A 15177-nucleotide genomic window follows, 5' to 3' on the forward strand; every position below is an offset into this window, starting at 1 on the left:
ATTATTACAAAGAATTTTATTCAATTTGTTAAGAAATCAGAAAATAAGACGGCTATTTGTTTAGTTCGTTTATTTGTTTCCCAATTAGGTTGTATTATCAGTACAGAGGTTTGTTCCGACTGTCTTCCGATATTTTAATGAATACATTCTATTTTATTTTTCAAAAAAAGAGAAAATAAGTGTAAATACAACTGCACAAATACAACCGAAATCAAATTCAACCACTTTCGGTTGAATTTAAGAACAAAACTAAATTCAATCGCATGAGGTCATATTTATATACAGTTGTATTTAAGCGGTCGCATTTATCAACAAATTCGACCATAAACGGTTTAATTTAGCAGTACTCCTAAATTCAACCGGATCTGGTCAAATTTAGCCTTACCAAAAATGGGGGGAATTTGTTAGGAATATGTTATAATATTTATGATAATTCATCAAAATACCTTAAGTAAATTTGTTAACTGTATTTTTGTAGCCTTCAACGGATAACCTCAGTTAGTCTATCTGTTGAAGGAGTAGCTTATGTTAATAAGTTTGTAACACATTCTTTACACTTGAATAAGTTGGGAGTTCGGTAGTCTTAGTAATTTCTAAGTCATGTTGACTACTAGTAAGATATACAAGACATGTGGGCCAATTATAAATATAAAATACCTTGTAATTTTGTATAAGTGCAAAAGTATCAACTGATATGAAAATAACTTCAACTGCTAATCTACAGAGCTTCAACTGATGACTCTACAAGCTTTAACGGATAACTCATTATTTCCTCAATGGATAAGGAAATCAAGCCATCAACGAATAACTGATAACTAATAAAGTTGTCAATGGAGCTTTAATATATGACTCTACAAGCTATAACAGATAACTCATTATGTCCTCAATGGATAAGGATATCAAGTCATCAACGGATAACTGATAACTGATAAAGTTGTCAATGGATTCTATTAAGGAAGCTTCAATGGATGACATCAATATAGTGTCAACGGATAACATGAAGCATCAACGGATAATCAACAAGATAGCAGTTGACAATGACATGACAGAAGCTCACAGAGTCACATTAGTGCACAAAAGGAATATGGGAGCCCGTTTACAGGTTTTAGAAGAAAATGAAAAATTTCCATTTTCATGCAATACAAGCCCGTTTAACGATGTTGTATCTTACTGGATTGCATTGGACAGAGAAATGAAAGGCGCATCATACTCAGAGGGCACGTTCACCCATTCTAAGTGCTCATCTGAATATGTTGAAAATAATCCAACACAAAACAACTTTCCTTGTTCCTTCCTGAAACGCTTTTTCACTGCTTCAGTACACGGTTCATAATTACTCCAATCAAAATCCACCTCACTATCGGAGACCTCCCAATGCTCAAAGAGAACAAGTAAAGGTGCGGGAGAATTAGAGAATTGGAGATTGTCTTCATCGAAGAAATTCATCTCATCACGAAGAGGAAGAGAATCCTCAGGCGCGCCCTCAGGATCAGGAGGAGTTGGCGTGCTCTGTGATGATTGCGGAGATAGGCGGGGAGAAATAGATTTATAAGAAACCCTTGAAGGACTTGCTCCAACATTTACTCCAATCTCTACTCTTCTATATCTATCTGCATTTAGCTCCTCGATCCAGTCATCTAAGTCCGTGTCCATGGGGGCTGGAGATCTCTCTTTCAAAACTAATTTCGTCTTTCCTCATCTTGTGTTAAAGGAATATCGTCTAAGAAAGAGTTACTTGAAGAATCAGCCATGAATTTATCTTTATTGGATTCTTCAGTAAGGCGCGCCTCTTGTTCCAAGAACTCAGGAGTCCTATGAGCGTCTGGAAAATCCGGTTTGAAAGAGATGGCTGGAGGAGAATAAATTCCTAGCTTGGTGCAGAAATCTTTAAATGGATGAAAGGGAGAGGACGCGCCCCCGTCTTCCAGCTGTCAAAATAAAAAGAAAGTCTATTGAAGTTGAGTCCAAAGGAAAAATAAAAAAAAGGAATACAGAAAAAATGATTACAACGAGGAGGCGCGCCTTAAAGGGAAAGATGCTTCTTTATTGTTATATCATCTTAACAAATGTCAATATAGAAGAGCATGTGAATGTAACGTGCCTCAATATGACGGCGCGCCCTATTTGGGATAGAGGTCGTTCATATCTAACTTAGAATGAAAGTGGATGCCATAAAGTCCTTTATAGCGTGTCCTATACTAAGATGGCGCGCCCTAAAAAGATAATTATTTGTACTTTAACTATGAAAACCTAAAAGGTATATTTCATAGAAGCCCTTTAGGGCGTTCCCTAAACTCAAATGGGCATACGAATCCCTAGGTAATAGTTGAAATTCTACGAACATGAATTCAAATTTTAAAGTCCTAAAATTATGAATCTAAATTGATAATATGAAATTTACATACATATATACACACAGCAGTTATGAAGAATATATGATAGGAGAAAAAGGATGTGAACAGTCATAGCAACATTGGATACAATTTACTTGGTGAAATTTGAAAGTAGAAAAAGAATCGAGTACCTTGTTGGTTAATAAAAAAATTAATCGAAAAAGATTGAGGAAAAGGTGAAGAACAAGTCATTTCCGAGCCGAAAGAACCTTGAGTTATCGCCGATAGAAGTTTATGTGAAGAAGGGAAGTAAGAAAGAGTAAAGAAAAAGTTAAAAAAAAGAAAAATTACTTGTATTTATAACTGACAGAGACGTGGGACAGGTGTCAATCCCATCAATCATGTCGATCACATTCCCCAAGAAAAGGGGAACCGTTTCAAATTCAGAGGTCGCGCCTTTATGAAGGCCCGCCCCGTATGAAAAGACAAGTGTACACAAATTTTCAAGTAGATAATGATGAAAAATGAAAATTCCAATCCTATTTTCAATAGCATACATAATTTGGGGGTAGTTGTTATGCCCAAAATTTCGTATGAATGATATTCATGTCAAAAACGGGTCAACTGAATGGAATTAAGGTATTGTTGCCAAGATCCAGGAAATATAGGGAAGCCCACTTTCTCTAAAGGTCAAGGACTCACCCTCTTTGAAGAATAAATCAGAAATTTCATGAAACCTAAGGTGCACCCTTCAACTGGGAACAAACAAAAGGGGGTTTATACCTAAAGGGCGCGCCCTCAAGTAAATAGTTGTAATTGATTTCTGAGGGTGGCACCTAGCCACAAGTGTTAGGGCGCGCCCTCGATGAAGCAGATGGCTTGGATGTGGCCTTAACATATTACTTGGACAAGTTCTTTGAATGCTTCAAGGAAGAAGGAGGAAGATTATTACTAATTTATTTGGTGCATGTACTTTATTAAATAACTCTTTTCTGTAATGCAACCACAGAAAGACGGTGTCCGTGGTCAGAGACCTCCAGGGGTATTCCCGGATGGAAGGTCTCCTCTTGTAGTCAATGAGTGTCCTTATTGGGGATGCGGGGTGAATTCTGGTGTGTGCTTTGGGAGCTGTGTCTCTGTAGTCAACTCGTGTCCTCGTTGGGAGACTTCGGAGTGTCCTGCACTTTACACCCAAAAACATGAGATCACTTGTCCTGTATTCTGGTAGGGGCTCCTTAATTGGAGGACAATGATGCGTCCAATATTCGGGTGAACCACGGCTATACCTAGACCTGACAATTCGGATAACCGGATCGGATCAATTTCAGATCGGATCAATTTCGGATCGGATCTACTTTCGGATTATGATATTATTTGAAGATCATTCGGATCGGATTGGATGTGATTTGGTTCGGGCCTAATTCGGATTAAAATCGGATAACATTCGGATTAAGATTGGACAAAATTCTATTCGGATTAAATTCGGTTCGGATATTTTCGGATCATAAATTATTTATTTTTTCAATTTTTGAGATTTAAAAAATATCATTTTTATTTAATTTAGAATTTTTAATGTAATATAATGTACTTTTACAGAAGAATATGATTAAATAAGTATGTTATCATAAACATAAAATTGTTTAAAGTATAAATTTTGCTTATCTCGGGTCATATTCGGTTCGGTGAATATATTATTCAGTTTTGATCCGTTCCAAATTATATTAGATCTTGTATTTCAGATCATTTTTGGTTAAATTTTGGGTTCGGGAATTTTTCGGATCGATTTAAATCGGTTTTCGAATAATTATCGGATTGTATTATTCGGATCTCAGATCGGATCTCAGTTTCATGAATTTCGGTTCGCTTTTTTCCGATTCAGATCCATTTTTCCAGGTCTAGCTATACCTTCGTCCACATATTAGAGAAACAACTGGTAGTGGAGGGTTATCCTTGGCCAGGGAGATGCCTCATCTGCGAAGTCTCGAAGCTGTGGACGAGCCTTAGGCCTTTGTGGTTGGGCCTCATCGGCGAACATTCCTAAAGCTAGTAGAAGACGATTGGCAATAGGTTTCCTACTGGGTTTCAGGATGAGAAATCTAAGCCCATTAGGTTCCTTGTTCCCCAAGAACTACGTGGTCTTGATTCCCTATAAATAGGGGATATGTAGGCAAATTGCAAGGGGTCAGAAGTAGGGATGGCAATCGGGTCGGATCGGGTCGGGTATTGCAGAATCCGTATCCAAATCCGAAAATTTTATCCGTAGATGAACCCGAAAAAAACCCGAACAAGAATACTCGAACTCGATCCATCGGATTTCGGATTGGATTCGGGAATACTCGAAACCCGAAATTTTTTTGAATGAGATATTAATACCCGAACCCGAAACCTGAATCCAAACCTGAAACTGAAAATTTGTATAATTATTGATATTGCAAGTGCTTGGGATCGAACACGCGACTTGCAGAGAAAGAGTTTTAACGTAATCTTCAACCACTCCAACACATCATTAATGGTGTTATTATATGTATAACTAATATTTAAAAAATTAACTCAATTGATACCCAATTTTTTAGATTTATTACTAAAAGATGTTTTGTTAACCTTATAAACCCTATCACCAGTTTATATTATTGAATAATTATATTTCATTAAACTTTATAATTAGTTAATTTTTAACATAAATATAAAAATATATGTTCAATATATTATATAATAATATATATAATGTAGATTACAGAATATATATTTATATATTATATAATATTATAATGTGTAATATTTTAGATTATAATATGTAATTAATATATATCATTATATAATAAATCGAGTTTTTTTCGGATTTCGGGTTCGGATCGGGTTCAGATAGAGTTTCGGATTTTGGATCGCGATTCAGATCAGTATACCTAATATCCAAATCCAAATCTAAATATTTTCGGGTTTAAAAATTAAATCCATATCCAAATCCAAAATATCAAATTCGGTAAATCCAAAATTTCGGGTTTCGGATCGGGAATGCGTTGGATTGGATTATTTCGCCCTCCCTAGTCAGAAGCGAGAGCGCAAAACAGTCACCACTAACCCTAAGCAATCTCAGCCACCAATAATCACAATTAACAAACACTGTTCACGTTTCTCGACGAAAAACCACCGTCACAGATCTTGTTTCTGGCTACAAACCTCGAATTTTGTTGCTCCCAAATTCCTCGTCAACATCTTGCTATATTTTAGTACCTGCTATGTTATCACCATTAGTGAAAGTATTTCTAGCATTCGACTGGTTGTGACTGTGCATTTGACTGCATTAACATCACTTGCAATAGATTTTGTTGATTGTATACTCTAAGTTAACACAACTTATTCAAACAAAAATCCGAGTTAAACCGTATCTAATTTATCTTGAATCAATAGGCTCAGTATTAGAGTAGCGGATATAGATTATAAGTCTTTATGGCTCGTGTTTTTGATCTTACATATTTCTGCACTAGATTTGGTGCACATTCCTAATCTAACTTCTTTCACTCTAATGTTCGGATATAGAAATATTGTTGTATGGTTCATAATCATGGTCACTTCATTTTTATGATACAGCGTATCACTTGAGCAGTCCAGAAATTTGCTAGTTTGCAGCTAATAAAATCTTATTATTACTTATTTAGTTGTACAAGAACATTATCTGAATAGTTGGGTGTAGAAATTTGTGGTTCATTTTGTGCACTACTTTATAAAAATAGATTATAAGTTTCACTTTTCTAAGAACTAAAAAAATTCACGGTTGATGTTCTATTGTACTTATTATATATTGTAGCATTAACTTTTACTGTAGTCGTAGTTTCCACTTAAAGAAGTTCATGCAAATGTCGTGCAATTTAAGGGTACATTACAAACATTTTGCCAGACAATTACACGAGCGCACTTCTATCTCTAGTTAATATACAAATACTGAATGAAAGCATATTCCTAAAGCTTAATCACGAGTCACTTGATTGTTGAGTACAAAAACGTTTTAGTCACTGAACAAATAAGTACTACTAATATTTATGGCACACACTTCCTCATGGAGTAGCATAATCAGATTGCAAGTGAATATGCATGATACAGCTACTCTATGCGGAGGAGTGACTGCAAGCTTGTTTTGTGGTTGCAATTTAATAAAAAAATGATACTTAATGATTTAAACATTACCGGTTGTTTAGATTTGCTCTCTATCTCTTTCTGTTCATGGAACAAGAAAAGGAGTTTTATCAGCTGATAAAGAGTTGTCATAACACAAACTTGCCAACAAATTGAAGCTATACAGCCATCCGTATTTGGTACTTACCAATCTTTCCGCGAGGCAAGAATTTTCTTGTTTCAAATGATTCAGCTCTTCTTCAAGTTCCCTAGTGAGTGCCTGTTTGAAAAAAAGAATCATGAAAGAACAATATGTAAACTACAGCAGAAAGAAATGATGCAAGTAAAAACGATGAAAATTAAGAGCTTGTACCTGTTTTTTGGCCCTAGATTTTGTGGCTGCTTCCCTATTTATTATCAACTTCTTTTCGTACCTTTCAATTATCATCTCGCTTGGTCCGTCTATTATCCGCTTCAGTCCTCGATTGTTCAATCCTATTTCATCCAAGGAAACCACACCCATTTCTCCAATATTTTCACTTCCACGCACACCACTAGCCACTCCACAAAAACTTGTGGCTTGTTGTCCAAATGGAGCAGGGACATCAACACTGCCATAGGGTAGCTGAGGACGAGGAAGCAGAGGCGGAGCTGGACGGACGAGGTTGAAAAAAAGGAGGAGCAGGACGAGGTTGAAGCTGATAAAGCAGACGAGGTGGAGGAATTTGTGCTATAGCACCTTCTTCCCGGAGTACCCCTATCTTGACCAGAAATTCATAGAATGTCATTTCTCCATCTGATCGCTCGCGTGACACGTCCACTGTTTTCTGGCACGAAGGTGCTGGAACACTCCGTGATCCTGGTCCTGTCAAGCTCATTTGTCTTGCAATGGCACTGCTCCCTTTCGGGGTCTGACCAAAGTGATATTGTGGATTCATGTTGTTGAGACTTGTACTGGCTTCCGCTGTTGGCACCACTGAGTTAGTATTCTGTGCCTGAGCTTCTTCCTCAGTCCAAATGCTGTTTATGAACTCCTCCGGATTCATGGATCCAAAGCTTTTGCCATCAGTAGTGAGTGTGTTCGGAGATCTATCCAAGGAAGGAGATGTATCAATCCTTGGCTGTTCTGCTTCTTCAATCTGTAACGCTGATTTGACCTCGTGATCAGACTGATTTAGTTGTACAAGATCATTATGTGAATAGTTGGCCGTAGAAATTTGTGGTTCATTTTGTGCATTCCTTTGTAAAAATAGATTATAAGTTTCACTTCTCTAAGAACTAAAGAAATTCACGGTCGATGTTCTATTGTACTTATTATTTATTGTAGCATTAACTTTTATTGTAGTCGTAGTTTCCACTTACGGACGTTCATACAAATGTCCCGCAATTTATAAGTGTACATTACAAACACTTTGCCAGAAAAATACACGAGCACACTTCTATTACATATGATATAATGTAAAACAGATTGTAAAAGAAAAACTGGAAATAGAAATATCAATTACAGAAAACTGTCTGACTATTTTAGTGTGGACAGCTCAAAGTCCTCCTCAATGTACCCCGTTTCTCTTTTGCTTTTTTCTGAGCTTCATTTTTTTTTGTTTCCAATTGCTGCAAATTGTTCCCAAGGAACATCTCTAGTTAATATACAAATACTGAATGAAAGCATATTCCTAAAGCTTAATCACGAGTCACTTGATTGTTGAGTACAAAAACATTTTAGCCGCTCAGCAAATACGTACTAATATTTATGGCACACACCTCCACATGGAGTAGCATAATTAGATTGCAAGTGAATATGCATGATACAGCTACTCTATGCGGAGGAGTGATTGCAAGCCTTTTAATAAGAAATGATAATTAATGATTTAAACATTACCAGCTGTCTAGATTTGCTCTCTAGCTCTTTCTGTTCATGGCACAAGAAAAGGGAGTTTAATCAGATAAAGAGTTGTTATGACACAAACTTGCCAACAAATTGCAGCTATACAGCCATCTGTATTTGGTACTCACCAATCTTTCCGCTAGGCAAGAATTTTCTTGTTTCAAATGATTCAGCTCTGCTTCAAATTCCCTAGTGCGTGCCTGTTTGAAAAAAAGAATCATAAAAGAACAATAAGTAAACTAAAGCAGAAAGAAATTATGCAAGTAAAAACGATAAAAAGAGCTTGTACCTGTTTTTTGGCCCTAGATTTTGTGGCTGCTTCCCTATTTCTAATCAACTTTTTTTCGTACCTTTCAATCATCATCTCGCTTGGTCCCTCTATTATCCGCTTCCGTCCTCGATTGTTCAATCCTATTTCATCCAAGGAAACAGCACCCATTTCTCCAATATTTTCACTTCCACGTACACCACTAGCCACTCCATAAAAACTTGTGGCTTGTGGTCCAAATGGAGTAGGGACATCAACACTGCCATAGGGTAGCTGAGGACGAGGAAGCAGAGGCGGAGCTGGACGAGGTTGAAAGAAAGGAGGAGCAGGAGGGTGAAGCTGATAAAGCAGACGAGGTGGAGGAATTTGTTCTATAGCACCTTCTTCCCGGAGTACCCCTATCTTGACCAGAAATTCATAGAATGTCATTTCTCCATCTGATGGCTCGCGTGACACATCCACTATTTTCTGGCACGAAGGTGCTGGAACACTCTGTGATCCTGGTCTTGTCAAGCTCATTTGTCTTGCAATGTCACTGCTCCCGTTCGGGGTCTGACCAAAGTGATATTGTGGATTCATGTTGTTGAGACTTGAACTGGCTTCCGCTGTTGGCACCACTGAGTTCGCATTCTGTGCCTGAGCTTCTTCTTCAGTCCAAATGCTGTTTATGAACTCCTCCAGATTCATGGATCCAAAGCTTTTGCCATCAGTAGTGAGTGTATTCGGAGATCTATGCAAGGAAGGAGATGTATCAATCCTTGGCTGTTCAGCTTCTTCAATCTGTAACGCTGATTTGACCTCGTGATCAAACTGATCATTAGAGATTTCCTCCATTTCTAGACTTCTTGATAGTATTCTCGAGTTTTTGTCAGTCTCTGGTGGGCATTGCATAAAAAATAATAATCAGTCTCCTGGGAGGTTGATCATTACAGTGATAATTCAGCCAATCAAATATTACAGTAGAATTAGCAGAACACACGTGCTAGGCTTCCAAATTCAAGAAATTCAAGTATTTATCATTCATATAATCCTGTAATTCATAATCTCATGAATGCTACTTCAACAGGTAAAATAAAAACTAAACAAAAATCATTGATGCGGTTTCTCCATTCAAGAACTTTATGATCCATATATTTATTTTATAAAGATTTGGTAAACTTACTCATATGCACAAGTTGCCTAGAACATGAAGCAATTAGGTGTACCTCTACAAAGGTTTGTATCTTTATAAATCTGCCCTCTTAGCCATGATTAAGAGAGAAAACAAGTATGAAATGTAGGCCAACTTACTGGTTGCTACAAATTGACATGAACTTGATTAACAGAGAAAATAAGTATGAAATGTAGATCACCTTACTAGTTGCTACAAATTGATATAAAGGAACATTTGGTGATAAAAATTTATGTAAATAGATGATAACATTGACACGTAAGTAAACAGATGACGAACAACCGTATACAAACAAATGAACGACCCTGTGTATTAATAGACTTTTCTGCTTGAAATTTTGTTATTTTTCAGTCTACTCACGTTTACCTTGTTTGTGAATTAAAAAAACCTATGTAAACCTGACACATAAGACGTACTCACATAGACTCCTCTTCATGCTTTTTTGTTTTTTTTTTAATTTAATATTTAGCGGCAGTTTTACTTGTCAAGATTTTAAGATCATCAATACTTCATATTATTTTCTTATTTTTCCAACCTACTCATATATTTTATCCTCATTTTAAAACCACTTCTTCTTTAACTTAGTTTAACTTTTTACCTTACAATTTTAATTTGAGTTTAGCTTATAAAGTAGCATGGGTTCTTAAGTACATAAGTAGCACGTTGGTTAAATAGAGAATTGAAACTCATAAACTATTTTCTTCAATTTTTGTTAACACTAATTTAAACAACTTAAAAATTAATTTGAGAAAGCATCAAATGATTAATTTTTCACAAGCTATAGAGTTTTAATATTGAAAAATTACATATTAATAAAATTGACTACTTAAGTCCTCTAAAATAAGTAACTTGATCATCAAAATAAAAAATCAATATTTTCCCAAAATTTAAATGTTTTTAAAAAAATATTAAGAAAAAAATATTTTTAAATTACTCAATATTATTATACAGCTACTCTATGCGGAGGGGTGACTGCAAGCTTGTTTTATAGTTGCAATTTCATTAAAATATGATAATTAATGATTTAAACATTACCAGCTGTTTAGATTCGCTCTCTATCTCTTTAAATTCATGGAATAAAAAAAGGAGTTTTATCTGATAAAGAGTTGTCATAAGACAAACTTGCCAACAAATTGCACCTATACAGCCATCCGTATTTTGTACTTACAAATCTTTCCGTATTTGAAGCAAGAATTTTCTTGTTTCAAATGATTAAGTTCCCTAGTGCGTCCTGTTTGAAAAAAAGAATCATAAAAGAACAATAAGTAGACTACAGCAGAAAGAAATGATGCAAGTAAAAATGATAGAAAGAGCTTGTACCTGTTTTTTGGCCCTGGATTTTGTGGCTGCTTCCCTATTTCTAATCAACTTTTTTTCGTACCTTTCAATCATCATCTCGCTTGGTCCCTCTGTTATCCACTTCCGTCCTCGATTGTTCAATCCTATTTTAACCAAGGAAACCGCACCCATTTCTCCAATATTTTCATTTCCATGTACACCACTAGCCACTCCATAAAAACTTGTGGCTTGTGGTCCAAATGGAGTAGGGACATCAACACTGCCATAGGGTGGCTGAGAAAGAGGAAGCAGAGGCGGAGCTGGACGAGGTTAAAAAAAAGGAGGAGCAGGACGAGGTTGAAGCTGATAAAGCAGACGAGGTGGAGGAATTTGTGCTATAGCACCTTCTTCCCGGAGTACCCCTATCTTGACCAGAAATTAATAGAATGTCATTTCTCCATCTGATGGCTCGCGTGACACATCCACTATTTTCTGGCACGAAGGTGCTGGAACACTCCGTGATCCTGGTCCTGGCAAGCTCATTTGTCTTGCAATGTTACTGCTCCCTTTCGGGTCTGACCAAAGTGATATTGTGGATTCATGTTGTTGAGACTTGTACCGGCTTCCGCTGTTGGCACCACTGAGTTCGCATTCTGTGCCTGAGCTTCTTCTTCAGTCCAAATGCTGTTTATGAACTCCTCCAGATTCATGAATCCAAAGCTTTCCCCATCAGTAGTGAGTGTGTTCGGAGATCTATCCAAGGAAGGAGATGTATCAATCCTCGGCTGTTCTGGTTCTTCAATCTGTAACGCTGATTTGACCTCGTGATCAGACTGATCATTTGAGATTGCCTCCATTTCTAGACTTCTTGATAGTATTCTCAAGTTTTTATCAGTCGCTGGGAGGTTGATCATTACAGGTTATAATTCAGGAAATCAAATATTACAGTAGAATTAGCTGAACACACGTGCCAGGCTTCCAAATTCTAGTATTTATTATTCATAATAATCCTGTAATTTATAATCTCATGAATGCTACTTGAACAAGTAAAATAAAAACTAAACAAAAATCTTTGATCCGGTTTCTCCATTCTAGAACTTTATGATCCATATATTTATTTTATATGGATTAGGTAAACTTACTCATATGAACAAGTTGTGTAGAAGAACATGAAGCAGTTAGGTGTACCTCTACAAATGTTTGTGTATTTATAAATCGTCCCTCTTGGTCTTGATTAAGAGAGAAATCAAGTATGAAATATAGGCCACATTACTGGTTGTTACAAATTGACATGAACTTTGATTAACATAGAAAATAAGTATGAAATGTAGACCACCTTACTAGTTGCTACAAATTGATATAAAGAAATCGTTAAATAGATGATAACATTTACAAGTAGTAAACAGATGACGAACAAATACGGTATAGAAACACATGAATGACCTGTGTATTAATAGACTTTTCTCCGTTAAGTTTTGTTATTTTTCAATCTACTCACGTTTATCTTGTTCGTGAATTAAAAAAAAGCTATCTAAACCTGGCACCGACTCACTCAATGACGTGTTGATTAATATACTATTCTGCATGCTTTTTTGTTTTTTTTTCAATATTTACTGAACATGTTTGTGAAATTACACCTAGAGGGGGGTGAATATGTGATTATGGCTAACTAGGATTACTTTTAAATTTTACCCGATAATAGCTTACTGAGATATTACCAACTGAACTATAATTTGACAATGATAGTAAGCTGAGATGACTAAATGCAATGCAGAAAATAATGTGCAGGAAAGTAAATAGAACACACAAGAATTTTAGCCAGGGTCGACCCCTAAGCCCCTATGGTCTACGTCCTGGTCCCTTACCAACTTGGTAAGAGAATATATTATTGATCAATGAAGATTACAACTACAAGATACAACAATATATCTCCCTTTATCCCAGCTGCTGATAATGGCTTGCTGAAACCCTGTTTAAGAACCTGATCTCTAAGTACTATACTACCCCGTAGTACAAACTCCTCTAGCAAGTACCACTAAACCCTTGTTTCCCTAGCCAACTTATCCAGCAACTAATCAATACAATTTGAACAATACAAATCAATGATAAAGTTTACAACTCAAACTATAGACTCTCTTCAATAAAATACGCGTATATATTTAGAGCTCGAGAGTATTTTAGAAACAATAAAGATCAGGAGTTGTATGTGTTCTTGCTTGCAAATTCCTCAGTCATAAAACTGCAAGAAACCACATATATAACCACACATTAACGTTTGAACCATTCTCAACAACTTACAACGGCTAGAATCCAATTCTACCGTTTAAGATCGTTGGGATGGTTTCCAACGTTCATGTATACGTTAGATAGAAGAGAAAGAAAGATGTCCAACGTACAGAAAATATCTCTTCTATTCTGTAGAGGATAAAATGTTTTAATGAAGATAGGAGAAAGAGTTTGAAAGAAAAACAAACTCCTATTCTTTAGGAAATCAATTTGAATGATTAAAAATGATTTATAATTGAGCTCTCTATATATCATGCACGTATATTATATTAGAGAAGTCCTTACAACTGATATATATGAAGATCCTATAAAATCTCCATGAAATTCGACTTCTTTGTTGAATCTGGACTGTGCATCTTGGCTTGCTGTTATTCTGACAATCGTGATCATAGCTTGCTGAAATAGATTACTGTCTTATGATAGCTTGCTGTCATGATACTTAAACAGCAATGGCATTAAGCTGTTGTATCCTGCAAACATTCTCAAATAACAACATGATGGCTTGTTCTGTTGTGATCATCAAAACTAAGGAGTTACAATCTCCCCCTTTTTGATGATTACACACATTTAGGAGAATTATAAAAATCCCCCTAAATCTATGCATATCTCAAAATTGTATAACCTGTTACTGCAATTAAAATATAAATGACACACATTTATATCCAAAATAACCAACATAGCAGCATTATATCATTACATCAATTCTTAAAAACTAAAAGACAATTAAGTCTTAAATAACAGCCAACATAAACCAAGTAGCATCATAAACCAAGTAGCAAACCACAGATTAAACATAAGCCAACAGATAGTCTTAATAATCAGACAGAAATAAACATAAGCATAAAATAAGTCTCCTAAATTTCTCCCCCTTAAAGCATCAAAAAGATCTAGGTTGAGGGCTGATCATAAGTATAAGATCAAGCATCAAAACACACAAACAAGTAATGACAATAAACAGATAATGACATATCATAATTAAAAAATTACATTAAACACAAAATTACCATTTTAATAACCCATCATAGTAAGCTAACATTAAAAATGGTAGTAAGCCAACATTACCAAATTTCCAATGATAGCTTGCGATTATACACTGCACATGCCAAGTTCCCTTCGAATGGTAGAAAATCTTGCTTCGCCAAGGGGTTTTGTAAAGATATCTGCCAATTGATATTCAGTAGGTACAAAAACTAATTCAATCTTACCTTTGGCAGCATTATCTCTCAAAAAATGGTGACGAACATCAATATGCTTTGTTCTTGAGTGATTAACTGGATTCTTTGATATGTTAATGGTGCTAGTGTTTTCACAATAGATTGGAACTTTGCCACACTTGATTCCAAAATCTCGTAGAGTCTGAATCATCCACAAAATTTGAGAGCAACAGCTACCAGCTGCCAAATACTCACCTTCTGTTGTGGATAATGCGACTGAAGTTTGTTTCTTACTTTGCCAAGATACGAGACTTTGTCCTAAATATGTACAAACACCACTTGTACTCTTTCTATCAGTTTGACAACCTGCATAGTCAGCATCACTATACCCCACAAGATCAAATGTGCTTGTAATAGGATAAAATAACCCAAGATTAATGGTCCCACTTAAATATCGAAATATTCTTTTAACCGCATTTAAGTGTGATTCCTTAGGTTTAGCTTGAAAACGAGCACAAACACATACACTATACATAATATCTGGCCGAGAAGCAGTAAGATATAAAAGACTACAAATCATACCTCTATACTTCTTGATATCAACATCTTTACCTTTTTCATCCGATGTCAGTTTGCAATTTTGATTCATTGGAGTAGATTTCGGCTTGACATTGTCAAAACCAAATCTGGTC

This window comes from Apium graveolens, chromosome 8, assembly GCF_009905375.1.
Source record: "Apium graveolens cultivar Ventura chromosome 8, ASM990537v1, whole genome shotgun sequence".
Classification (NCBI taxonomy): Eukaryota; Viridiplantae; Streptophyta; class Magnoliopsida; order Apiales; family Apiaceae; genus Apium; species Apium graveolens.